The 27,438-nt window shown below is 43.0% G+C and overlaps 1 long non-coding RNA gene and 1 pseudogene across 1 annotated transcript in view; one reads left to right on the forward strand and one right to left on the reverse strand.

Annotated features, from left to right (window-relative positions):
- Positions 1–2,182: 2,182 nt before the first annotated feature.
- Positions 2,183–27,438, reverse strand: part of LOC129490257 (uncharacterized) — an 80,492-nt gene continuing 55,236 nt past the window's right edge. Inside the window, exon 9 of the long non-coding RNA XR_010113746.1 lies at positions 2,183–2,325. This is a non-coding gene — a long non-coding RNA (uncharacterized lncRNA). The remainder of the gene's footprint in view (positions 2,326–27,438) is intronic.
- On the forward strand, positions 18,229–24,719 carry LOC129490218 (protein SPATA31F1-like; annotated as a pseudogene).

Genomic DNA, 27,438 nt, shown 5'->3' on the forward strand with positions numbered 1-27,438 from the left:
CACATACTTCTGTCTCTCTGGGATTGGTTCCTGGTGCCTTATTTCATTCATTTGGTGAGGTCATGTTTTCCTGGATGGTCTTGATGGTTGCAAATGTTCACCAGTGCATTAGGCATTGAAGAGTTAGGTATTTATTGTAGTCTTCTCAGTTTGGGCTTGTTCATACCCATCTTTCTTGGGAAGACTTTCTAATTATTCAAAGGGATTTGGGTGTTGTGATACTATGTTTTTGATCACTGTAGCCATATCTGCATTAAGGGGCACCCCAAGCCCAGTAATGCTGTGGTTCTTGCAAACGCATAGAGTTACCACCTTGGTAACTCTATGGCTAAGATCCAGAAGAATTATCTGGATTACCAGGCAGAAACTCTTGTTCTCTTCCCTTACTTTCTCCCAAACACAGTCTCTCTGTGCTGAGCCATCTGAGGCTGGGGAGGGTGTGGTGAAACAAGCAAGCCTGTGGCCACCACAACTGGGACTGTGCTAGGTCAGACCTGATCTCATGAGAACTCACTCACTATTATGAGGACAGTACCAAGGGGATGACACTAAACCATTCATGAGAAATCTGCCCCCATGATCCAATCACCTCCCACCAGGCCCCACTTCTAACACTGGAGATTACAATTGAACATGAGATTTGGGTGGGAACACAGATCCAAACCATATCCAAGTATAACATACATACAGAGAAATATACAAATCTCAAGTGTACATCTTGATGAATTAGCACAAAGGGACCACACCAAAGTATCCACTTCCATGATATTTGAGAAATATAATGTTACTAGCACCTCAAAACTCATTGTGTCCCCTCCTAATCACCTCCTACCCTCCCTTCTCCCCAAAGGTAATTTCTATTCTTTTAACATCCTTATTTTTGAACTGTAAATGGAATTATATAGTATACACTATTTTATTCAACATTATGTTTGTGCAGTTACATGTAGGAGTAATTCATTCATTTTCATTGTTGTTTAGCATTTCATTATACGAATATGTCACAATCTACTTATCCATTCTACTGCTGATGTACAATATTTTTTTTGCTTCCAGTTTGAGATTATTATAAATGATGCCACTTTGAACTTTCAAATATATGACTTTTGGTGAACACGTGTGTGTTTCTCTTGAGTATAAATCTAGGAGTGGAATTTCTGGGTCATCAGGAAATGCATATATTCAGCTTTACCAGATCCTGCCAAACAGTTTTCTATAGTGGTTGTACCAATTTACACTGCCACCAGCTGTGTTTGGGAGTTTCAGTTGCTCCAGATCCTCATCATCTCTTGGCATTGTCAATTTTTTAAATTTCATATTTTCCGGTAGGCCTATATTAGTATCTCATTGTGGCTTTAATTATTTATATTTCTGAGATTTCAAGTGAGTTTGCAAACCTTTTCATTTGTTAGCAATTTATTAATAGTTATCTTTTCCTGTAAAATGCTTGTTCTGGTCCCTTGCTCATTTGTCTGTTGGGTTGTCTGTCTGTTTCTTGTTGATTTGTAGAACTTTTTTTTCCTTTTAAGAGACAAGGTCTTGCTCTATCACCCAGGCTGGAGTGCAGTGGTGTAATCATAGCTCACTGCAGCCTTGAGCTCCCGGGCTCAAGCAATCCATCCACCTCAGCCTCCCAAGTGGCTAAGACTATAGGCACAGGCCACTATGCCCTGCTAACTTTTTAATTTTTTTGTAGAGACAGGGTCTTGCTGTGTTGCCCAGACTGGTCTTGAACTCCTGGCCTCAAACAACCCCCACCCCCCAACCCACAGTCTCCCAAAGCACTGGGATTGTAGGTGTGAGCCACTATGTCCTGCAAAACTTTATATATTCTGAATACAACCGCCTTGTTGGCTAAATATTTTGTATATATACTTTTCCCCTTCTGCAACTTACCTTTATACTCTCTTAAAGGCATGTTTTGATAAATAAAAATCTTGATTTTAATGTAGTCCAATGTGTCAATCTTTATGATTAGTGCTTTTTGTGTCCTTTTTAAGAAATTTTTCCTAACCTCAAGGTAATGAAGATAGTCTTCTATATTACATTCTAGAAGCTTTATGATTTGTTTGACCACCCTAAAGCAACAGGATGGGCCCACACCCAAAATTTGGTTTGAATATCAAGACTGATGATGCCACACACAATCAGAGGGTATAAAAAGGTTTATTACTTACCTAATTGAGGTCTCTGGGAGCAGGGCACGCCTCCCAAGCTGCCAAAATGGTTTTATTGAGCAAGGAAAGGAGACTGACTCACAGTTTTTAATGTTTGCTTAGTATTCTTTATCCGATTTCATCTGTTCCTTGTTTGAGAGAAGTTTTCCTAATGAATGAATGTTTAATATTATCAAAATATTTTTCTACATCTATCAATATGATCATATAATGTTTATTCCTAATTCTCTTAAGGTGAATTGCAGTGATTGCTCTTTCAATATTACACTTGCCTTGTACTCCTGAAATAAACCCAATTCGGTCATAGTGTATTGCTGATTTTATATATGGATTTAGTTTGGTAATCTTTTGTTTAGGTTCCTAATATCTATGTTCATAAATGAGACTAGATTGTACTTTTCCTTTCTCCTACTATAGTTGTCAGGCTTTGGTATCTCATGGCTGGTAGCTAAGCTAGAGGTACTGGCAGTCCCGGATCACCATAGTTCAATCAGAGACTGAGAGGATTCAGAGTAGATTCAATCCCTGTGACAGCTTATCTATTTCCAGTTCATGCTTACTGCTATGGTACAGCTCTTCAGGATTGACCAAAAGCCTGTGGATTTTACCAGAACCCCTCATTCTCATCAAGCAAATTCCAAGTTTTGTTTCCTTTAACCTATAAATCTTTCAAATTTTCTGCTCAGTTTTTCAGACTGTTAGCCCTTGTCATTGACCTTAAGAGGAAGAATAGCCCCAAATGTCAGGCTCACTTCAGTAAGCTTTCCCTGTCACTTGAATCTTGGCCCCATAATTCCTCAGTGCTTTGGTAGTTTTTATCAAAGTTTTCAAAGTAATTTTTTATAGTTTTATCAAACTTTTGTTGAGATCTTAAAATGCCTTTAAACATCATTTAAAAATATTTTGTCACTATTTTCTAGTTGTTCTTGGCAGGAGAAATGGTCTGAATCAACTTAATCTATCATTGGATTGAAAGCGCCCTAATTGTTTACTTTTGAAATGCTTTTTTAAACTATAGAAGTACAGTGCATCTTCATTATTTGTTAGGGGGGGTAAAGTTGTGGGTATATTTTTCCATTTTCAGAATTCTGCATGGAAAATGGAAAAATATACTCACAACTTTACCCCCCATAATAAATAATGCTATCAGTATGGGGTATTTCTGGTCTTTTTTCTTATGGACACATTTTTACATGGTTATATACTCTTAGTGCTCAAATAATTTCACATGCTGGTTTTTTTTCCTTTAACATTATTCCCATCAGTATTTTACCTACCTACCTCTTATTGTAAATATGATTTTTTCTTGAAAAGCTAGTAAATTCTTTCCCCACCACTTTTTTCATTCTCCTAAGAGAGTAACTACAGCTACTTCTCACACTCCAGTGAAGCAGCTAGCCTGTAAAGTGAAGCTGATTGATGGAGGAAAATTAAGTAGCCCACTCTGTTGGTCCTCTTGACCATGGCTCACCAAGCTTGGCCGGTAGAGCCATGGATCCAAGAAGCCAGTATGGAGCAGCAAGAATCAGGAGGCTGATCAGAATTAACAACACTCCAGCTGTGGGGACTTAGTAGTCAGCCTACTTCAGCTCCTTCCTGACCTCTCTGCTCTGAGTCATGGAGGATAGTCTGCCAGCTGGCTGCTCCTTGCTCTAATCCCTCCTCTGCTCCTGTGTACTCAGTACACCCCTGCGCTCCTTTAGCATCCACCCCAGCAAGGATAGCAGCTTCTGCCCAAGCCTTCTAGTTAGGAAATGATATTGTCTCTTCTGATTCTGTGCTAAAATATTCCTGTCAAGCTGGAACTAACCCCTGGCTTCCTGTTCAACACCTGTCTGGCTGGTGGAGCAGATGATTAATGAGTATGTCGTGGACCTGGATTTTTTTTTAATCTTGCCAAGTCATGACAGGTGATATCTCCACCTCCATCCACTTGGAATGTTTCTGTATTAAAGATTACCTGATTTTGGCAAGACCTATTCTTTAGAGCAGCAGTTCCCAGCCTTTTTTACACCCTGATACATTTGGGAAATGATATTCAAGTGCCCAGTGTTACCCATTGCACAATTTCCAGCATATGTGCTGTAACTCTACCCCTTTCTCTCCCTCAGCAAAGCATTGTAGAATGAAAGTAAAAGTAGCATATTATAGAGATAAATTTAAGTTGCCTTTATTCTTTCATCATGTAAAACATTAAAATATTTTGGCACAATATTTAGTGACAAATGAACAAGGTTGAAAACCACTGTTCCGTGGTGATTCACCTCCTCATCAGAAAGCAATTACTAGGAACCTTCTGAGTATGTAGCACTGAGTCAGGTTGCAACCTACTTTGTGGTTGGCCATAAGCAAGACAATTTTGTTATAGTTTTTACCCCAAATTTGAACTTACAGCTCTATGATTTTTGTGCATTACATCTTTCTCACTCTTACATATAAGCAGTTTATTGGTTCTTCAAAATTCCAAGCCTATTTGTTCTCCAGTGAAGCCATTGATATCACATATCCAATTGAGCTTTGTTCCCCACTGACCACCACCCATCGTCCGTCATTATCTTCAGCCCCTAATCTTGAGTACTTTTGCCATCTTGGAATTACAATTGCTGGGGGGAAACAGGGTGCTATGGTTTGAATGTGCCTCCCAAAGTTCATGTGTTGGAAACCTGATCTCCAGTGCAAAGGTATTAAAAGATGAAGCCTAATAAAAGGTAATTAGGTCACAAGAGCAGAGCCCTCATGAAAGGATTAATGCTGTTATCACAGGAGCAGGTTAGTTATCATGGGAATAAGTTGTTATAAAGTGATTTCAGCCCCTAGTGCCTCCCTTTGTCTCATACACTCACTTCTGCCTTCTGCCTTCTGCCTTCTGCCTTCCACCATGGGATGACTCATCAGATCCCAGCGTCATGTGCTTGGGCTTCCCAGCCTCCAGAACTGCGAACTGAATAAATCTCTGTTCATTATAAATTATCCAGTCTCAAGTATTCTGTTATAGCAGCAAAAACAGACTAAGATATAGGGAAAGGGTGGGAAAGGGACCAACCATCTCCAAAAGGAGAAAATGGTATTGTTATTAGGCACCTATGCAGGACCCACATGGGAATGTAAATTTTTTGCACAAACTCAAGAAGAGCTGTAAATATAACAGTGACACTCCTAGGATACTGGAGGCATGCTCCCTGAAATTATAATGATGGCTAACATCATGAGTTCTTCCCCAAATCCCATGTAGTTAAAACAATTTTTGGTCCTCATACTTCCAAGAGATAGATGTAGGTGAATTCGAAATAAATAGCCTAAAATAGTCCTTTCTGAAGTTATCTGGAGAAGTGAATATGAACTTCAGGGTTTATTATGGTTGTAAATAATCCTCTGAAGTGGAAGAAGATGCTCTAGAGGGGTTAACCCTTTCTGTGCTTGAAGTCCAACTTTTCTCATTCTGTATTAAATTGTGTCCCCTTTCAGTAGAAAACTGGTCCTCAACTAAAGGTGCTTTATAGAGTTTACTACTTTGTCAAATTGTAACACCACGTATCAGGTAGGAAAGGATTAAAATGTTTCTAAAAGACCTGATTTTTTATAAAGGAAAAGCCTTTATACAGCATTTATATCTAGAGATAAAAGGTCTTTGAGCCTATAGGGTATGCTTGTACTAGGGCTTGGGGAAAATGAACAAGTGAGAGAATATACTGTTACTGAAACTATTTATCACAGGCTGCTTTTAACTACAGTGTTGTTGCAAGCCACACTGTGAGATAGTAAATATTTTAGACTGGCAGCATCTGTTCCAAATACCCAACACTGCCATTGTAGTGAGAAAGCAGCCACAGACAATACAGCAACAAATGGGCATGACTGTGTTCCAATAAAACTTTATTTACAAAAACAAGCAGTTCAATACCTGAACTATACTACACGTTCATGAAGCATGACTTTATTATAGGTAATTGTCTTGTTAAAGTGTGACTTTTAAAATGCAAGTGTTTAATGCAAAGTTGTGTAAATAAAGTGCATAATTTTTCACCCTGTTTAAAAAAAAAAAAAAAAAAAGAAGCCAGGCATCGTTGCTCACACCTGTAATCCCAGCACTTTGGGAGGCTGAGGCAGGAGGATCTCTTGAGCCAGGGAGTTTGAGACCAGCCTGGGCAACATAGAGAGACCCTGTCTCTATAAAAAAATAAATAAATAAATTTTTAAAAAGAGTAGGCACACCACATTGGGTGACATAGCTGGCAATTGCTTTTTCTCTGTGATGGTGTGACAGCCGTGTTAGTTGAGGCACAGTTCTTTGTTGGGGGGCCTGCAGCGCTGGTGCTGCAGTAGTGCCCAGAGGTATCTACTCTGAAGAAAAGCTGAGAGTGAGCAAGGAGAGAGCTGCTCCAAGACTGGGCCATGGTCAGAGTCCAAGGTCACTGGTCCCCTCCCCATACTATCCCACAGCCCACTCTCACTCCCAGCTCTGCTCCTCTGAACTTGAGTTTGTGAGGGGACCTCTTTGGGAGACTTTAATCTACTTATTTTCCAAGTGAGTTTTTCTTCTACATTCCTGAAATTAAAAGCTGATTAATATTCCCTTCAATCTGGGCATATTTGCACTGTATCTTGCTGATATTTCACAAAATATAAATGTCCTTCTAATACAGATACAGATGTTCTATTTTTATATTCTCTTGGGCATTTCAATTGTGATTTTGAAGAGAAACAAATTAAATGGAAAAGGAATCTCCAAAGGCTCAGTGCTCACTGGCAGAGCTTTTATACCATGACTTCTGTTCTCTCAGTACTTTCAAGAGTTTTCTCGACAAGTACATTGATATGGAACACACTGAGAATCGCATATCTTGAGAGCAGTTCCTGTTCTCTCCCCTCCCCCCATTTAAAACTAGTATGATGAAATACTTAAGCTACACTGTTTGTCTTAGTTCCATCTGCCTAGAAAACAGAGCCCAGGCAAAGCTTAAGTACTAATTCTTCACAGGGACAGTCAAGGAAAAGGGACATGAGACGGGAAAGGATGGAAAGCAAATAGAAGGTGGTACATTACACAGCCAGCCTAGCCGTCACTTGGCCATGCAGAACATCGCTGGACAGGTGATAGAGAAATACTACCAGGCTAGGCGCGGTGGCTCATGCCTATAATCCCAGCAGTTTGGGAGGCCGAGGCAGGTGGATCACCTGAGGTCGGGAGTTGGAGGTCAGCCTGACCAACATGGAGAAACCCCATCTCTACTAAAAATACAAAATTAGCCAGGCGTGGTGGCACATGCCTGTAATCCCAGCTACTCGGGAGGCTGAGGCAGGAGAATCACTTGAACCTGGGAGGCGGAGGTTGCGGTGAGCCAAGATCATACCATTGCACTCCAGCCTGGGCAACAGGAGTGAAACTCCGTCTCAGAAAAAAAAAAGAAAGAAAAGAAAAGAAATACTGCCTTGTAACAATCTGTTAGAAGTGGAAAATAGAAAACTCATCTACCTGTCTAGTAGCCAGCCTTTAAGATAGCCCTTAATGATCCATATATATATATATATATATATATATATATATATATATACGCGTCTGTGTGTGTGTGTGTTTCTAAACATTTTTTCCAAAAATGAGGACACAGGCCAGGCGCAGTGGATCATGCCTGTAATCCCAACACTTTGGGAGGCCGAGGCAGGTGGATCACCTGAGGTCAGGAGTTCAAGACCAGCTTGGCCAACATGGTGAAACCCCGTCTCTACTAATAATACAAAAATTAGCCAAGCATGGTGGCACAAACCTGTAATTCCAGCTACTCGGGAGGCTGAAGCAGGAGAATTGCTTGAACCTGGGAGGCAGAAGTTGCAGTGAGCTGAGATCACACCATTGCACTCCAGTCTGGGCGACAAGAGTGGAACTCCATCACCAAAAAAAAAAAAGAGACAGAGAAAGAGAGTACACTATACACACTTGTTCAATTTACATATGAGACCATGTGTATCTACCTCATCCTTTTTAATGGTAGCATAATATTCCATTGTAAGGATATATAACAATTTATTTAATGAGCCTGACGCTTAAGTTGTTTCCACTGTTTCACTATTCTAAATAATGATACGGTGAATATCCTTTCATATGTTTTTGTGCAAATATATGAGTTTATCTATTAGATAAATTCCCAGAAGGGGAACTGCTGGATCAAAGGCTATGTGCATTTCACATTTCTATAAGTACCCCTAAATGGCACTCCAAACGTTTGTTCCAATTTATGTTCCAACCAGCATTATATAAGAGTGTCTCTTTCCCATACCTCTCCTAACATATTGTATAATCAAACATTATTTTTGTCAACCTGAAATGAAAATGAGATCTTATTTTGTTTTAACTTGAACTTTCTTACTATGAATAAAGTTGATCAGTTTCAAGATAATGAATACATAGGTTTCTTACTCCTTCTCTAGAAAATCACCTCAAAACAACAAGAAAAATAGAAAACTGCAACTTGAATGAAACTAGGAAACAGCTATAACCCAGAATCATGGTACATGAAAATGAAAAGTAGGTAGAGGAAATAGAAGTGTTCTGGCTCAGAAACAGTACTCAAACTCAGGAGGTTCCAGGGTTCCTTTAGAGATTAATGTCATTGGACAGCCTAACACTGTGCATTCTTCTCCATCATCCTCAGATACTGATGTTTTAACCTCTGGCCTATCCCCTCAGGACCACAATGGCTGCTCTAGGTATAAGCATGACATCCATACTTCTCACTAAAGGGCAGGAAGAAAGGGAGCATAAGCTGAGGAGCTGTAAGCAAGTCCTCCTATACCCCATCTCTTATATCAGAAAGAAACTCCTTCCCAGAAGTCCTCCCAGAAAATTTCCCTGTATATTCTCAGTCAGAACTGGGTCCCATGTCCATCCTTAGATGTAAAGAAGTCTAGGCAGGGCGCGGTGGCTCAAGCCTGTAATCCCAGCACTTTAGGAGGCCGAGGTGGATGGATCATGAGGTCAGGAGATCAAGACCATCCTGGCTAACACAGTGAAACCCCATCTCTACTAAAAATACAAAAAGTTAGCTGGGCATGGTGGCGGGTACCTGTAATCCCAGCTACTTAGGAGGATGAAGCAGGAGAATTGCTCGAACCCGGGAGGCAGAGATTGCAGTGAGCCGAGATTGCACCACTGCACTCCAGCCTGGGCGACAGAGCCAGACTCTGTCTCAATAAAAATTAAAAAAATTTAAAAAAGAAGTCTAAAAATTGGGAATCTGACAAAGGGGACCAATTGCTTTGATATCTCTTGTTGATTAATAAATCACCCCCAAGTGAGTGGCTTAAAAAACAATTACGATATTATTATCTCTGTTTGTGGGACTGACTGGGATCAGCTAGGCAGTCTTGTTTGGGATCTGGCCACAGTGGCGGTCAGATAATGCTGGTGCTGGATCATCTGAAGACTCACTTATTCACATATCTGATGCCTAGGTTGAGAAGATAAATAGCTGAGGCTGTAACAACTGGGGGTCCTTGAACATCTCACTCTATTTCTATGTAGTCTCTCTGCATAATCTTCTGGACTTCCTGTATGGCTACTCAGGGATTCAAGGGCATGTGTCCTGAAGGAAAAAAAAAAAAAGCTAGACAAAGCCATGTTGCCTTTTATGACACAACAACACTTACACTATCTTCTATTTGTTAAATCAGTCACAAAATCTGTTCAATGTCAAAAGGAGAGGAAACAGACACCATCTCATGATGATGAAGTGACAAGTTACAGTAAAAGCATGTCAGACTATAAATATCACTGCAATTTTTGGAAAATATAATATGCCTCAATTGGCTTTTAGAAATCACAATTCATCCTGGGGAATTGGGAATTGCAGTGTACTCAGGGTTCTGCAGCTCTAACTAAAAATTAGGGTTCGTCATACATTGTTGGTGAAAATGTAAAATGGTGCAGTTACTATGGAAAACAGTTTGATAGGTCCTCAAAAAGTTAAACATAGAATTACCACATGACCCAGCAATTCTACTCCTATGTATATACCCAAGAGAACTGAAAACAGGAACAAAACCTTGTATACAAATGTTCACAGTAGCATTATCCGTAGTAGCCAAAAACTGGAAATAACCCAAATGTCAATCAAATGATGAACAGATAAACAAAATGTGGTATGTCCATATAATTGATTATTCTTCAGCCATAAAAATAAATAAAGTAGTAATAGGTTCCAAGACACGGGTGAAACTTAAAAACATTGTGTTAAGTGAAATAAGTCAGGTGCAAAAGGTCACATATTCTATGATTCCATTTATATGAAACGTTCAGAATATGAAGTTCCATACAGACAGAAAGCAGATTCATGATTGCTAGGGACTAGGGGGAGGGTAGAATAGTAGCTGAATGCCTAATAGGTACAGGGTTTCTCTTCGAGAGTGATGAAAATGTTCTAGAACTAGTGGTGATGATTGCACAATGTTGTGAATGTACTAAAACCTACTGAATTATACACTTTAAAATAGTTAAATGGTGAATTTATGACACGTAAATTTTACCTTAATTTTTAAAATACGCATTCGGTTAGCTAGGAAGAAGTGAGAGAATCAATGATTGGCAGCCAACTTTTTGAAGAAGAGTTTTATGAAGAAGAGAAACCCTGGTGGCCTGAAAAACATATTTCTTTCTCTCTCATTTTCGAAATGTATCATTTGTGTGGTATAGAATTCCACACTGACACATTTTTTTCCAGTGCTTTAAAGATGCCGCTCCACTGTCTTCTAGCTTATATAGATTTGATCAGAAGTCTACTATAATTCTTATCTTTGTTACTCTTTATATAATGTTTCCTTTTTTCTCAAGCCGCCTTTAGCATCTTTGTCTTCCTTTCTCAGCAGTTCAAATAATATATGTCTAGGTCTGTTCTTAAGTGTTTACCCTGGTTAGTATTCTCTGAGCTTCTTGGATTTTTAGCTTGGTGTTTATCATAAATTTTGAGAATTTCAGCCAGGCATGTTGGCTTATGCCTGTAATCCCAACACTTTGGGAGGCCAAGGTGGGAGGATCACTTGAGCCCAGGAATTCAAGACCAGCCTGGGCAACATAGGGAGACCCCTATCCCTACAAAAAATAAAAAATTAACTGGGTGAGATGGTGCATGCCTATAGTCCCAGCTACTTAGGAGGCTGAGATGGGAGGGTCTCTTGAGGCTGAGAAGTCGAGGCTACAGTGAGCCATCATCGTGCTACTGCACTCCAGTCTGGGTGAGAATGAGACCCTGTCTCAAAAAAAAGTTGTTTTCCTTTTTTTGAAAAATGCTTGGCCATTATTTCTTCAAATATTTCTTCTGTTCCATTGTCTTTCTTTTCTCCTGGGATGTCAATTGCATATACGTGTGATTGTTTAATATTGTGCCACAGCTCTTGGATGCTCTGTTCTGGTATTGTTTTGCTTTTTTCACTTTTTTCTTTCTGTTTCATGTTGGATAATTTCTATGGAATTATCTTCAGGTTCACTTATTTTTTCCTCCACTGTGGAGGAAAAAAACTACTACTGGTGAGCCTGACAAAAGCAACCTTTATCTGTGTAACTATACTTCCTATTTCCAGAATTTCCATTTTATTCTTTCTTAGAGTTGCCATCTCTCTGATGAAATTACCCATCTGATCAGGAAGGCTGTCTACCATTTCCACTAGATCCTTTAACATATTAAACATAGTTCCTTAAGTTTCTTCCTGATAATTCCAATATATGTATCATATATCTAAGTCTGGTTACATTAATTGCTTTCTCTCTCTTTTTTATTTTTTTAAAGGGAGTGTCTTACTCTTTCACCCAGGCTGGAGTACAATGGCACAATCTCGGCTCACTGCAACCTCTGCTACCTGGGTTCAAGCAATTCTCCTGTCTCAGCCTCCCGAGTAGCTGGGATTACAGGCATCTGCCACTGCGCCCAGCTAATTTTTGTATTTTTAGTAGAGACGGGGTTTCACCACATTGGCCAGGCTGGTCTTGAACTCCTGACCTCATGATCCACCAGCCAAGACCTCCCAAAGTGCCGGGATTACAGGCGAGAGCCACCGCGCCCGGCCTGCTTTGTCACTTTATAGTGTGGTGATTTTCTCTTCCTTCTTCATATGCCTTGTAATAATATTTTGTTGAAAGCTGGACATCTGGGCTGGGTGCGGTGGCTCATGCTTGTAATTCCAGCACTTTGGGAGGCCGAGGTGGGCGAATCACAAGGTCAGGAGTTCAAGACCTGCCTGGCCAATATGGTGAAACCCCATCTCTACTAAAAATACAAAAAATTAGCTGGGCATAGTGGTGGGTGCCTGTAATCCCAGCTACTTGGGAGGCTGAGGCAGGAGAATCGCTTGAACCCAGGAGGCGGAGGTTGCAGTGAGCTGAGATCACACCATTGCACTCCAGCCCTGCAACAAAGTGAGACTCCATCTTAAAAAAAAAAAAAAAAAAAAAAAAAGGAAAAAAGAAAGCTGGACATCTATTGTGAGAGTAAAGACTGAGTTAAATCATTTTTATACCTGAAAATGATCACCCCTTTCCTTCTGCTAGGACTTTAGTATGGGACATTGATTCTAGTCAGGAGCTGAGCTGTGTTTGGATTTTGTTCTTGCTATGTTAATGTCAGTGCGTAACAGGCTCCAGGTTTCTCTAATATTACTCTGTGTTTATGGTTGAGGCTGGTTTGCCAGAGGTTTGCTCAATGTCGTCCTCCATGCTCTTGATGGTATTTCGGCAGTAGACTGCAGTTGTTACTTAATGCTTATTAGCCTGGTTGGTCAGGGTGGGGAGATTCTGTTTTTCTGATTCAGCTTCAGTTTTAGACAGGCACTGTGCCCCTGAGTCTCAGGGCAGGGCCTTCTCCCTGATCCTATGCCACCCCCAGCTGGAATACTTCGGATGGTCTGGGGCCTACAAAGTTAGAGGATTTTTTTCTTTTCCCTTTTTCCAGCTGCAATGGGTCTTCACCTATATGTGACTTATGGCCTAACGACAGGACTTACTGCTTTTCATCTAGCAACTTAAGGCTTTTGTTTCCATAGGGAAGAGAAGGGAGAAGAATCTGGGAAGGGCTTGGTGCCTTTCCCCTCAGCAGCTGCTCTTCCTTTTCCCCAGGCCTGTACCACGAGTGATATTTTTTCAGGACTCTCACACTACCCCCAGTCTTTCTTGTGAATACACACTAAGGTTCGTGGAAAGGACCCTGCAAGTGAGCGTGAATTCTCCCTGTACTTGTAAGTCCCAGCATTTCTGTATTCTCATGCTGGGCTACAGTTGGCCTTTAGCAATTCATTAAAACTTTTATCTGGATTCTTACAACCTTGACGGGAGGGGAGTGGGGGAGTCGGCTCCAAATAAGCAAGTGCACCTGTGCTACATCTCCATCAAGATGTCTTTCCTTAGATTAAGGTTGAGTTGACCTAGAACTTCAGCTTGCTGACAAATTCAAGAAAAGTTGTGAATTTACAGAGTGTCTTGTGATTTCTTTTGTTGTAAGAGTGAAAGTAATGCTACTTCCAACTTTCCTTTCTCAGGAATCCAGAAGCCTGAGAAACCCTATTTTGTAGTTGAATCTCTGTTAGATGTACCTCAATGTAATTCTTAACTAATACAGGTTCTAACTTCATTCATTTATCAAAAATAATGAAACCATGAGTACCTGAAGAATTGGAACTTTTTTATAACTTCAGGAAGAGAAAAACCTTTCTAAGTGTGACTTAATACACAGAAGCCATGGCCGGACACAGTAGTACATGCCTGTAACCGCAGCACTTTGGAGGTCGGAGGCAGGAGGATTGCTTGAGACTAGGGGTTCAAAACCATCCTGGACAACACAGGAGACCTCCATCTCTACAAAATAAAAATAAAAATTAGCCAGGTATGGTGGCACGTGCCTGTGATCCCAGCTACTACGGAGGCTGAGGTGGGAAGATCACTTGAGCCCAAGAGATCAAGGTTGCAGTGAGCCATAATGGCACCACTGAAATCCAGCAACATGGCAACAGAGTGAGACTCTGTCTCAAAAAAAATAAGACCCACAGAAGCCATAAAATAAAAGACTAATAAATTCAACTACATAAAATTCAAAAATTTACATGTGGCAAAAACTCATCATAAATATCAAATGACAAACTGAGAAAAATATTTCTGATACATATATAAAGAATTAATTTGTTAATATTAAAAAACACTTATACATCAATAAGTGATTTTTGCCCAATAATCTGTGAGCTACGAATAGGAAGAGATATTTCACAGAAAAGAAACAAAAAGGTGATTATCATATATTCAAATTTATAAATATATAAAATACAAATTTTCACTTCTCATATCGACAAAGATCAAAAAAATTGATAATATTGAGTCAACAAGCATAGGAAGAGAGGCACCCTTACAGAGTTTTGGTGAGAGTGCAAATTCATTCAATTGGTAGGCAATTATGCAATATCAACATTTAAAATACACACACCTTTTGACCCATTAATTCAACTCTTAGGAATTTCTCCTAGTTATATACTCATACCAGTGTACAAGAACTTATACACATGAGGTTCATGTCAGTGTTATTTGGTAGAACAAAAAAACTTTAAAGAAATATCCATGGATATAGGATTGAAAATAAGTCATGTTATAGTTTTACCAAAGAAGACTGTACAAACATTAAAGAAAATTATATACAGAAGATATATTCATAATAATTAAAAGTAAAAGGGAAAACAGTATCTAGCATGTTTCCATTTACGAAGAAAATATATCAATTTATTTATGCTTCCCGTGCTAAATTAATTCTGAAAGATACATGAGTATTGAGGAAACTCTCCAGGAAATTGGTCTGGGGGCAAAGATTTCTTTGTGGAGCAATACCCCATAAGCACAGACAGCCAAAGCAGCTAAAGTGGACAAATGGGATCACATCAAGTTAAAAAACTTCTGTACAGCAAAGGAAACAACCAACAAAGTGAAGAGACAACCCCAGAATGGGAGAAAATATATTTACAGACTATTCATCTGGACAAGGGATTAATAACCAGAACATATAAGGAGCTCAAACAACTCATTAGAAAAAAAAATCTAATAATCCTACTGAAAAATGGACAAAAGATCTGAAAAGACATTTCTCAAAAGAAGACATACCTCAAAAGAAGACATACAAATTGCAAACAGGTCTGTGAAAAGGTGCTCAACGTCAGTGATCATCAGAGAAATGCAAATCACAACTACACTGAGATATCATCTCACCCGTTAAAATGGCTTTTATCCAAAAGACAGGCAATAATGAATGCTGGCAAGGATGTGCAGAAAAAGAGAACCCTTGTACACTGATGGTGGCAATGTAAATTAGTACAGCTACTATGGAGACCAGTATGGAGGTTCCCCAAAAAAACTAAACATAGGCTCACGCCTGTAATCCCAACACTTTAGGAGGCTGAGGTGGGAGGATCACCTGAGCCTACGAGTTCAAGACCAACCCGGGCAATAAAGTGAGATCTCGTCTCTACAAAAAAAAATCCAAAAATTAGCTGAGTGTGGTGGTGCATGTCCGTGGTCCCAGCTACCTGGGAAGCTGAGGCAGGAGGATTGCTTGAGTCCAGGAGGTTGAGGCTCCAGTGAGCCATGATCACGCCACTGCACTCCAGTCTGGTAACAGAGCAAAAACCTGTCAAAAAAAAAAAAAAAAAAAAAGAAAACCTAAAAATACAACTACTATATAATCCAGCAATACCACTGCTAGGCAGATAACCAATAACCAAAAGAAAGGAAATCAGTATATTGAAGAGATATCTGCACTCCTATGTTTACACAATGGCCAAGATTTGGAAGCAAACTAAATGTCCATCAGGAGACGAATGGATAAAGAAAATGTGGTACATATACACAATGGAGTGCTACTCAGCCATAAAAAAGAATGAGATCCTGTCATTTGCAACAACCTGGATGGAACTGAAGAACTTTACATTAAGTGAAATAAGCCAGGCATGGCAAAACAATTTTGCATGTTCTCACTCATTTGTGGGAGCTAAAAATTAAAACAATTGAACTCATGGAGATAGAAAATAGAATCATGGTTACTAGAGGCTGGGAAAGGTAGTGGGGTGAGGAGTGGGGGTTTGGGTGGGAGAAGGGCAGATGGTTAATGTATACAGAAAATATAATTAGATAGAATAAATAAGACCTAGTATTTGATAGCGCAACAGGGTGGTTACAGTCAACAATAATTTATTGTACATTTTCAAATAACTGGAAGTATAATTGGAATGTCTGTAACACAAAGAAACGATAAATGCTTGAGGTGATGGATATCCCATTTACCCTGTGATTATTATGCATTGTATGCCTGTATCAAAATATCTCACGTACCCCATAAATATATACACCTACTATGTACCCATACAAAATAAAAATAAAACATTTTTTAAAAGAGAGATACATGAGGAAGAAAGATAGGAGGAGACAGGGATGAGAAAGAGACAGCTATACACCTCTTCTAACTTTTAAATTTTGTGCCATGTATAAGTATGCTTACTTTAAAAAAAAAAATAGTCTTAGGGATTGAAATAAAATAGATACAAAGGCCCTCCCTCCATCAAGAGGCCTCTATCCTGATCCTCCAATCTTTCTCACAATTGCTCTCCAGTCCACCCTTCTATATTCTGCTAGAGATACACTGCATTTCTTACTGCCAAATGAACTCCATGGCCCATTCCCTAGTTTCAGCGTGAGCCGGTGAGTTTTTCTCCCACCGGGAAGAGTCATTTCACCCACAGCCTGCACTGTTAAACTTAACTTCAACTACCCAGGAGCCCTCTCTGATGACCATGATCCTCACTATGATTTCTCTTTTCTGAAATGGAATGTTTGTGGCCAGAGCCTTACAAATGAGTATATAAGTCTATTTGTCCTGATTGTTGGCTCTTGCTTTGGATGAATTTGTCTTGTCTTTGAAACTACATTTTTAAGTATCTTGAAAGCAGAAAGCCAATGCGGCTCAAATGTCTTTGTATCCTCAGCATTCCCCAGCTTAGGGCTGAGCACATATTGGATGCTTGCCACATCTGCTGGGTGGACTGGATACTGAGGAAGGACCAAAGCCTCTTCAGAGATCTTGAGCACAAAGGTTTCTTGGCCTGAGACCACCATTGCCAGAGCAAGACTCTCTCAAGCAAATTCAGGAATACTGAGGTATTGGTGGCATATCACAATATCTACAAAAGCTATGCAGGTAAATCAATAGTCTGGCTATGGAAGTAATGGGTCCTGAAGCTGAATTGGAAAACACATGCCCTGCCTAAAAATTTACAAAATCCAGATTTGAGAAAAATAAACAAACCAAAAAACATCCTCAGGCAAACAGCATACATCCAACCATGAACAGCAACTAGTCACTTGTGACCCACAGTCAGAAGTGGCCGCTAACCTATCTCTGCAGGCATTCATCTCCCTGAGCATGAATGTGCCTCCATGGAAGGTAGCATTTACAATCTCCCCTAACCCATCTGCAAGCTTGAGGCCACACAGACCGGATATGTACAACTACCTTGGCCTCTCCCTACCACCCTACCACATCAGCCATGGTCCCCTTCCTGCACCTCTGTTACCAATCACCCATTGCCTGAAACATCAAAGATCTCCATTTCCAAGCCATAACAAGACTCCGCCCTCCCTAAATTCATGTGTGTTTCTCAGGTATATTTTAAAACTAGTGGGAGAGTTAGTGGAGGTTCCTCCAGCCTAACCACCCCTTCTCATGAGGTGACCCCTGTGCCAAAGCACTCAGTTTTCTGAGGACAGGTGACCATACAGTTGTGACGGAGACAGCCAAGACATCAGGCTGGTATAGGGAGTGGAAAGTGAAGACAGACTGGGAAATAGACACTGCCTGTGGCACCTTCAGTCCCAGGCTCACAACACCCTCATCTACAGATTGAATCACCACATGAGCTTGCCTATTACATGTGCCTCATGACACAGGAGAGCTTTGTGATGCAGTCTGGTGGCCTAGTTCCGTCCTCTGTGAGGTGGACATGACAAGGCCTAGCACTGGGAGTCATTAGGCACCAGAACCCTGAACGCCGAGATAGAGGGATCGCTGATCTCATGCTAATGAGGTTGAGACCATGTTGAGCCCTACTTTTGTTCCGTGGGATGTTGGATATCCCTTATACATCTATGGCTCCATCTTCATCATTATTCTAATTATCTGGCAAGTGAAAAGGAGCCACCATAAATTGAGTCCGGAGCCTAAAAGGAGCTGCTGCCGGGTAGGGCTATGATCCTAACTGAACTAATTAAGCCTCAGATAAGAAGCTTATTAAGTTCTTAGCGTGCCCCCTTATAATCCCCACCCCAGAATTTTTATAGCATACCTTCAGTTCCCTTTGTGTAATACTTTTCTTCTCAGAGACTATAATTCCTTACCAGGCCCTTCCCGCAACATACTCTGATTGAAAAGCCAAGAACCTCTCTATTTGGCTTGGGTTGAGAACTAGATAATAAGAAGTCTATCTTGCTGGATCTCGGGAGATCTCTGAATATGGGGGATTTTTCTGGTTGGCGGGCTTCGTAAGCAGAAGTCCTTTGGTTGTTAGAACCATTTACCCTTTTGTCTGTTCTGCTTTTCCTCCTGTATCATCCTCAGCACCCAGCAGGACTTATCTAGGAATCAGATGGGAGGTATAGAACTTGGAAAAGCCTCCAAGTGAATCCGAAATAAGCAGAGAAGGAAAATGGGGTAAAAAGGTGGAATAGGCAAAGGAAATCCAGGAGAGTGCATAAAATACAGATAGATATATAGAAAGGGAGTGGAAAATGTATGTAAGTTTTGTCTCATTTTGGACATGAGAAAGAAAATGGTGTCCTAGCTTCACATTCTAATGTTTTTGTCTTCTAAGTGTCACCGTAAAGTCAGGCAAAGAGCTAGAGGTGCAGCATCAACAGGTAAAGTCCCAATCTCTCCTGTGACTCCCTTCCATTGCGGGTGTTTCCCATGAATCCTGTCCCTCTGTGACTTCTGGAGCCAAAAGCCAGGTTCTCTGCCACTGAAGACTCCAGTTCCCCAGACTGAAACTTCCATGGGTGGGAAATCATAACTTGAGAATGTTCCAAAATCCTGTACCTCAATGCCCTGGAAATGAAGAATTAAGAAAGTAGAGCAGATGTTCTTAATTGTATAACTTACTAGTTTTATGACCCTGTGGAAGTCATTTCATCTCTCATTCTTATCCACAAAATGAGCAAAACACTGACAATCCTGCCTCACTCACATTGTGGTTGTAAAAATCAAGTGAAATTAGATATGGGACACTGTGTTATAGTGATGCTGTACTCAGACATGCCTTGGAGTACGGACTTTTCAGGATTGTAGTCTTTTCCTGATGAGAGTCAAAGGCCTTACTATTCAGCTTCCTGTAGGATGCCTATGAAATTATCCCATGCCATATAACACTGTCTCCCCGTTCCTCAGCTAGGAGATGTTCCCGGAAAGAAGCTGAGAAGCCACAGAAGCTGCTCTCCATCATTAAAAGGTGATCTATTGCTCTTTGCACTCTTTCAACAACCAGACTGGCCTATGATGATTTCTTGGCTTGGCCTGGGGCAGGACTAAGGAGAAAGATAACGGCTGGGAGGGAGACATGCACAGTGGAAGCAGGGACACTGGTTGAGAGGGTTGCCAGGGAAGAGTGGGGTTCACATGTCTCAGGAGAGATGAGCCGCCCAGTTCAGCTCTGTGCTAGGATAACAGCAGCTCTACGATTCAGGATTTTACTAGTGCATAATTCATAAAACATATTACATGGAGCTGCACTCAGCCATGAGATAAGTTACCCAGTTAAGAGAATGGGTTTTGAATAAAGAAGTCATCCTTGTCTTATTCTCTTTATACTCTTTCAAGGGAATAAAGCCATACCTTTTCAAGGGAAAATACCTGACTCTGGCTAGACTCTGCTGACACGGCCTCCTCCGGTTCTGTCTTCAGTGAGGCCAGTACTTGGGACACTCCTTACACAGGAGTCTATTACATTATCCTCTCCTTAAGAGCTCTAGAGAACAGGACTGGTTCCCAAGAGATGCTGGGTATAATATTAGGGGTACCAAATACTCCAGAATGCAGAAGTCCCACAAGGACCTCATTTTCTACAGCTTGGAAGTACTGAATACAGGCTTTGGATTTCTTAGCCTCAAATGAGACTGGTCTGGGTTCTAACTGGTGATGTTCCTGGTGATGCCCCATCAGCTAACCGCCTGGCTCCGTTCTCCTAGTTCAGCTTTTCAACAAGGTCAACAGAGAACTGACCCCAGCTCCCAGCCCTCTCTGAGGGCCATGCCCTCCCATGGGTTGTCTGAAGCCTTGCCCAACAAGCTCCAGACCATCAGCCCAGCCCACCACACCTTGCCAAATGTCATTTTCTTAGCAAGGAAGGCAGACAGGTAGACAACAAGATGGTATAGGCCCCAGGGTTTTCAGGACTGGGAAAGGAGAGTGCCAACTCCAGCCCACACTCTTCCAAGAAGGCAGATGTCACTCCATCATTAATTTTGCCGTGTTTCCCTTCCCAGCCAGGGCTGGCTTCCTCCAGAGGGAAGCGTGCGGCGAATCCTGTGTGCAGATCCCTGCTGCCAAATCTGCAATTCTGTGGCTCTGGAGATTCAGCAATTGCTGGCGGGTGAGAACAACCAGATCTCCCTGACTTTATCGGGGCCATTGACGGGCTCCTCTTGCCTAGAGACACTGTCTATGTCCAGTATGTCTTTAGATCAGAGTGTGGAATTTCATTCCTGGCACACCAGAGAGCTTTCACCGGCATCTGTAACCCCAACACTGTCACAATTAATGGGTCAGAAATCTTTAACCCAGTCAGCTGCCCAGTCAACATATACACATGGCATACGAGATCACTGGGCTGATCACCTCCACCTAGGGCCGGAATTTCAAGTGCCAGATGTGCTCACGGGCCCAAACACAATGGCTTCTTCAAGGCTTGAGAAGCCAAGGGCTCCACTGAACCAGGAGGAGATGATGCAGAGCAACCCCAGCTCTGTCCAGGGAAACCAAGGCCAGCATCACTTGAATTCCCAGGTCTCCTTGCTGTCCCTGAACCCAGAAACCCTGAACCTGATGCATCCGATGGCCTCACATATGGTCCTCCCTGCCCACCTGCCATTTCACTGTCCTGAAGTGATGAGGCTTCTTGACGTACATGTTAAAAAATGGATGCATTTCCAGAAGTGGGGGCTGCCCAGACGTGTGGAGGAGTCCCTGAGGCAGCTTATGCCAAACCCACCAGTGTACTACCAACCTGGAAATGACCAGCCAGTTTCTTTCAAACTGAATAATACTTCTCAGGTCTCTCTTCATAGATTTGAGACCATTTCCCTGCAGACCTGGTGTTCATGTGTGGCTGGCCAGCCCACCCAGACCTTCTGGGTTTCTGAATGGTCCATTATGAACCCAGAACAAAGACACCACTGTCAGCAAAGTCCAAACCCTATGGCTCTAGCCTTGCGCTCTCCAGCCCTTAAAGCCCTAAGTGGCCCCCATCCACTGTCTGGGGGACAAGATAATGACTCAGGGAGTGATCTCCAGCAGAAATACAGCCAGCTATTCTGTGGGCTCCCTTCTCTGCACAGTGAGTCCCTGGTTGCCACTTTCATGAGATCTCAAGGCCGCCCCAAGAAAGAAAAAGTGCCCAAGCCCGCCTTGAAGGATACTTTTCTCTTCAATGAGCTCTCCTTCCCCCAGCTGCTCCCTAAAACTTCACCCCAGTCAGCCCCACCCTCTTCCCCACTTTCCCCAAATTGGGTGTCTCCATCTGAACATCAACGAGCTCAGATCAATGTCCCATTTCTGACTCTGGCCGAGTACGAAGCCTTGGAGTGGCACCTGCTACAGAGGCAACTCCAGCTTCAGTGGGGCTGGCCAGCTGCCCTCCAGAGGTCTCAGCACACCCAGTGCCTCACGCAGCATGAGCCCTGTGGCAAAGCTCAGCCTCCTGAGACCATGACAGCTTCCCAGCCAGGGAAGCCCATCTCAGTGCTTACCAGGGAATCACTCTTCTTCCCGGAGCATGCCCGGAAGCTGCTGGAATTCCACATCCAGAAACAGTTGATTCACCATCGCTGGGGCCTGCCTCAGAAGATCCAGCAGTCCATCCAGTTGCTCCTTACCTCCACTGACCAGCAGACTGTGTCCTGCAGCAGCACAGCCCTAGCCAATGTGAGCATCCCCCAGACTGTAGCCCTAGAGGCCAATGGGGCTTGCGATGTGCTGTCACCCATTGTGGCCCCAGTGTCCATCCCAATGCCACACTTGTTAACCCAGGCCAAGGCAATATTGCAGAACCACATCGACTCCAAATGTGAACAGATCCACCAGGGCAAGATCCCTGCCTGTGTACGTAGGTCCTGGGACTGCAGAATTTCTGGGGGCCTGGCAGTGGCTCCTTTAACCTGCATTCCAGAAAGCCAGTTCCTGGTACTGCGGAGAGCAAGTGACCCAGACCCACATCACAAAGTTATGCCTTGGATGCCAACGGCCCTTGATCAGCAGCAAAAGGCTTTACCAGGTACTATCACTGAACACCCTAAGCTGCTCCGAGTCTTGTCTATGGAAGCCATTGAGAAACTGGAGACAACTTTACGGCACAAGCATCTGGCCTTCCTGTCGGGGCTGCCTGCTCTGTATTGTGTGGCGCTCCCCAGGGCCCTGGCCCCGGCAGTCACTAGCCAATCTGTCGTCACCGAGATGGTGCCTAGGCCTGTGGAGACGCTGCCTCTAGAAAGCCAGACACATCCTGCTAGCCCCCACTCACTCCAGACACATACCTTGAACAAACTAAACTTCCACCTGAGAAAAAAGGTCCTAGAGATACAATGGGGAATTCCCATTAGGGCAAGGAAGTCCAGGGAACAAACTGCTGCAACATCAGAGAACATATCCACACAGAAGTCTCTTGAAAGTCTAAACCACCAAGGGGAGACATTGCTCCAGGAACTGCCCATCCCACCAGACACCCTTCCTGCCCCTAATCCAGAAGGGGTTCACCTTAAAGAACAGCTGGCCAATGACTTGAAGGCAGTGCAGCAGAACCAAAAGCGATCTAGCTCCAAAGCTGTACCCCAGGGTTCTGCCCACTCGGTCTCCAAGATCTCACAACGCAGTGGGGACATGACAAAGGCCCACATGCTTTGTGTTCGGGTGGACGCCAATGTGAACAACCCCAGCCTCGAGGAACCCTGGGGCCCTGAGCCCCAAAGCCCTGGCAAGAGCAAGGACCCAGGCCATGTCCCCATGCTAGCAGGAAAGAGAGAGGACCCAGAGGAAACCAAAGCAGCCAGAGACCACAGAGAAGGGGATGCGGGGTTTGGGCGCTCCTCAACCAGAGAAGAGAGACGCCCTGCTGCAGACCAGAGGCCAGCAGGGATGCTTCCAAACAAGACACCCCGAGGGTCCTGGCGATGCAGCCGTAGCTTTCATCTTGCTGATCCCTGTCAACATAGACCCCAGCACCACCCTCAGCTTAAGCTCCCACAGCTACCTGCACGAGTCCCTGGGGAGAAAGAATCTGACAGTGACCTGCAAGACAGTCAAACTAACTGTCATCCTTGGACCAGCAACAATTACTAAGAATGCCCAGACTGTGGTGCCCCAGGCTTCACAGGGTCAGCCTTTCCTGAGCCAACCAACCCAGGGTAAGCCTTTGCAGGGCCAAACTTTGCAAGGCCAGGTTTTGCATGGGCTGGTGATGCCAGCCCATACTCAAAAGAAGCCCAGCCTTCCAGAATCTAGCTTGACAAATAAAATTAAGTGTTTTCTGCAGCATATTATGCCCAGGACAAAAGGCAAAGGGCATGAGGACTCCATGTTCACAGCTGCTGCGAAGGTGGCCAAAACCAGAAAAGAAAATGCTGCAAAGGTCCTGGCTCCAGCCAAGAGCCCTGTGGGGAGAAGTAAGACAGAGAAGCCGACAGGGTGCTCCAAGGCCCAATCTCGTCCTGCTCAGAAGCTGGTGGGCCCAGCCTTCTTGGATGGTCCCCAGTCCCTAGACAATAAGCTCCGGCTACACTCCAGACAACCTGGCTCTGCCTCAGCCCTGGGCTACCCCCGCCACTGCCCTTGTCACTGTCCTCGAGAGGCTTGTGCCACCAAACCAGGGCACCCAACCTAGTTCCTGACCCTCACCTCAGATACAAACTAAATTAGTCTGCTCAAGAAGAACATGCAGACTTTGGATTCAACTAATATAAGGTCTTACTATGCATTAGTCACTCTCCTAGGCCCTGGAGTTACGGGACAGTGGAAAATATTCTGGTGGGATGGATGGTAAATGTTCAGAAATCAAGCATGACCTTTAACTTCAGTGCACTCTAGATAAGGGCTTTTCTTCTTTGATGTGGAATGGTGACCCATCTGAAAGGTAAGTCAAAGCTCCTTCCCTAGAGAGGAAGGACTTTTTAGTCTCCCTCACACCTTCCCTTAACACAATGCAGCAGAGACAAGGAGCAGACAGACAATGTATTGCTGAGAAATATAGAGTGTATTTCTAGTAGCACCTGCCCCACCTGCACATTTATGGAAATGACAATACTGGTCCAAATGACAATACTGGTCCATAAATGTGCAGGTGGGGCAGGTGCCACTAGAAATACAGGTGGCTCCCCACCTGCTGCAGCCCTCCAGAGGACCAGTATTGTCATTTCCATAAATGTGCAGGTGGGGCAGGTGCCACTAGAAATACACTCTATATTTCTCAGCAATACATTGTCTGCTCCTTGTCTCTGCTGTATTGTGTTAAGGGAAGGTGTGAGGGAGGCTAAAAAGTCCTTCCTCTCTAGGGAAGGAGCTTTGACTTACCTTTCAGATGGGTCACCATTCCACATCAAAGAAGAAAAGCCCTTATCTAGAGTGCACTGAAGTTAAAGGTCATGCTTGATTTCTGAACATTTACCATCCATCCCACCAGAATATTTTCCACTGTCCCATAACTCCAGGGCCTAGGAGAGTGGCTAATGCATAGTAAGACCTTATATTAGTTGAATCCAAAGTCAGGGCTGTGGAGACAGACGAAGCATTGATCATTGTAATGGGGCTATGAGGTGTGTGGTAGTGCCACAGGAGGAAGTAATCAGCTGGTGAGGAGCTGTAATCAAATTACTCTCAAAGTAATAAAATTTTATTACTCTCAAAATAATAAAAATTACTTTGAAAGCATCTTGTTTTCAACAATTAAATATTTGACTGTTTATTATGTGCCAAGAACTATGCAAAACACATCAATGAACATGACACAGGCCTTGACCCAGTGGAGCTCATGATCCCATGGGGTCGACAGTCTATTACTCCCAAACTGTCCAGTCAGATTATAAACTTGGAAGCCCAATATTCGTCTCAAACCATACAAAAATAAATGAACTAGTTTTCTACCCTTCACCACCACTCAATCACACATACCAAACCCACTCTATTCACGATATTTCTCACTTCAGTGAATGGCAGCTCCATCTTTCCAGTTATTTAGGACAAAAACAATGGTGTTATCCTTGATTTGTTTCCTAACCCACAGTAAATCCTGTTATCTCTACCTTCAAGCATGCATCGAGAAAATGCCCACTTCTCACCCTCTCTACTGCTACCATCACTCCAGTAGCATCATAACTAATCTCCCCATTTCATCCTGAGACCAACCAACAGTTCATCTTCAACACAGAAGCCTGATGGTCCTCAGGGAGGGTCCTGGCTTCAGATAATACAGAGAGAGAGAGAGATAGAGAAAACCATGCAACTGGATAACACACCAAACAACTAAGTGTAAATGGAGACATCTAAGGAGTGGGCCCTGAGACTCTTCTATGTTAAGAAACTGGAAAGTAAAGGAGGGACTAGTAAACAGAGGAAACTGACAAGCAGTAGCCAGTGAGATGGAAGGAAAACAAGATGAGTGTGGAATACTAGAAGCCAAACAAGAAAGTTTTTCAAGGAGAGATCAACCACATGAAAAGTTGCCAGTCAGCCAACTAAGATGAGGAGTGTTAGATTTAGCCACACAGAGATCATTCATGACCTTAAGAGGTGCAGCCTCAGGTGAATGATGGAGATGAAGGTGTGACTGGAGTGGATTCAAGAGAGTGGACAGCTGGGCGCAGTGGCTCACACCTGTAACCCTGGCACTTTGGGAGGCTGAAGCGAGTGGATCACCTGAGGTCAGGAGTTCGAGATCAGCCTGGCCAACATGGTGAAACTCTGTCTCTAGTAAAAATACGAAAATTATCTGGGCGTGGTGGTGCGCACCTGTAATCCCAGCTACTCAGGAGGCTGAGGAGAATCACTTGAACCCAGGAGGCGGAGGTTGCAGTGAGCCCAGATTGTGCCATTGCATTCCAGCCTGGGCAACAAGAGCAAAACTCCGAGAGAGAGAGAGAGAGAGAGAATGGAAAGACAGCAATTAGTGTTAGAAAGGGTAATATAGGCTGGGCGCGGTGGCTCACGCTTGTAATCCCAGCACTTTGGGAGGCCGAGGCAGGCGGATCACGAGGTCAGGAGATCGTGACCACGGTGAAACCCCATCTCTACTAAAAATACAAAAAATTAGCTGGGCATGGTGGCGGGTGCCTGTAGTCCCAGCTACTCGGAGATGCTGAGGCAGGAGAATGGCATGAACCCGGGAGGCGGAGCTTGCAGTGAGCCCAGATTGCGCCACTGCACTCCAGCCTGGGCGACAGAGCGAGACTCTGTCTCAAAAAAAACAAAAAAAAAAGAAAGGGTAATATAAACTCCTCAAGGAGGTCTATTCAAATAAAGATACAGAAATATGAGGCATTAGAACCCAAAATGGCTTTTCAAAAAAGACTGGAGACATAGCATGGTGGATGTTAATGGAAAAAATCCAGTTGAGATGGATAAATTAACGACACAGGAGCTCAAGGGGAGAACTGCTGGAACAATGTTGTGGTGCAGAAGTGAAGGAATGGGAGCAAGTCCCCAAGTTGACAGGCTGGCTTTGGCTAAAAATACAGAACTTCACTGGTGGTAGAGAGAAGGTAGAGTTAATGAGGGAGGACTTCATGGACTAGAAGAAAGGATTCCTCCACATATAAGGGAGTGTGGGCAAAGACCCAGAGGGATGAGTGAGGACCTGGGAAGGGACCATGTCTGTGGGAAGGGGGAACCGTATGGAGAACCAAAGCTGGAAAGCTGGAGGTGGAGAAAGATTCTAGAAGTTACCATGGAAAGTTTCTGTTAGGTCCCAAGCAGTTGGTTGTGAGTACATAGGTGGGTGAAAAGGTGAT

Source organism: Symphalangus syndactylus, chromosome 9 (genome assembly GCF_028878055.3).
Source record: "Symphalangus syndactylus isolate Jambi chromosome 9, NHGRI_mSymSyn1-v2.1_pri, whole genome shotgun sequence".
NCBI lineage: Eukaryota > Metazoa > Chordata > Mammalia > Primates > Hylobatidae > Symphalangus > Symphalangus syndactylus.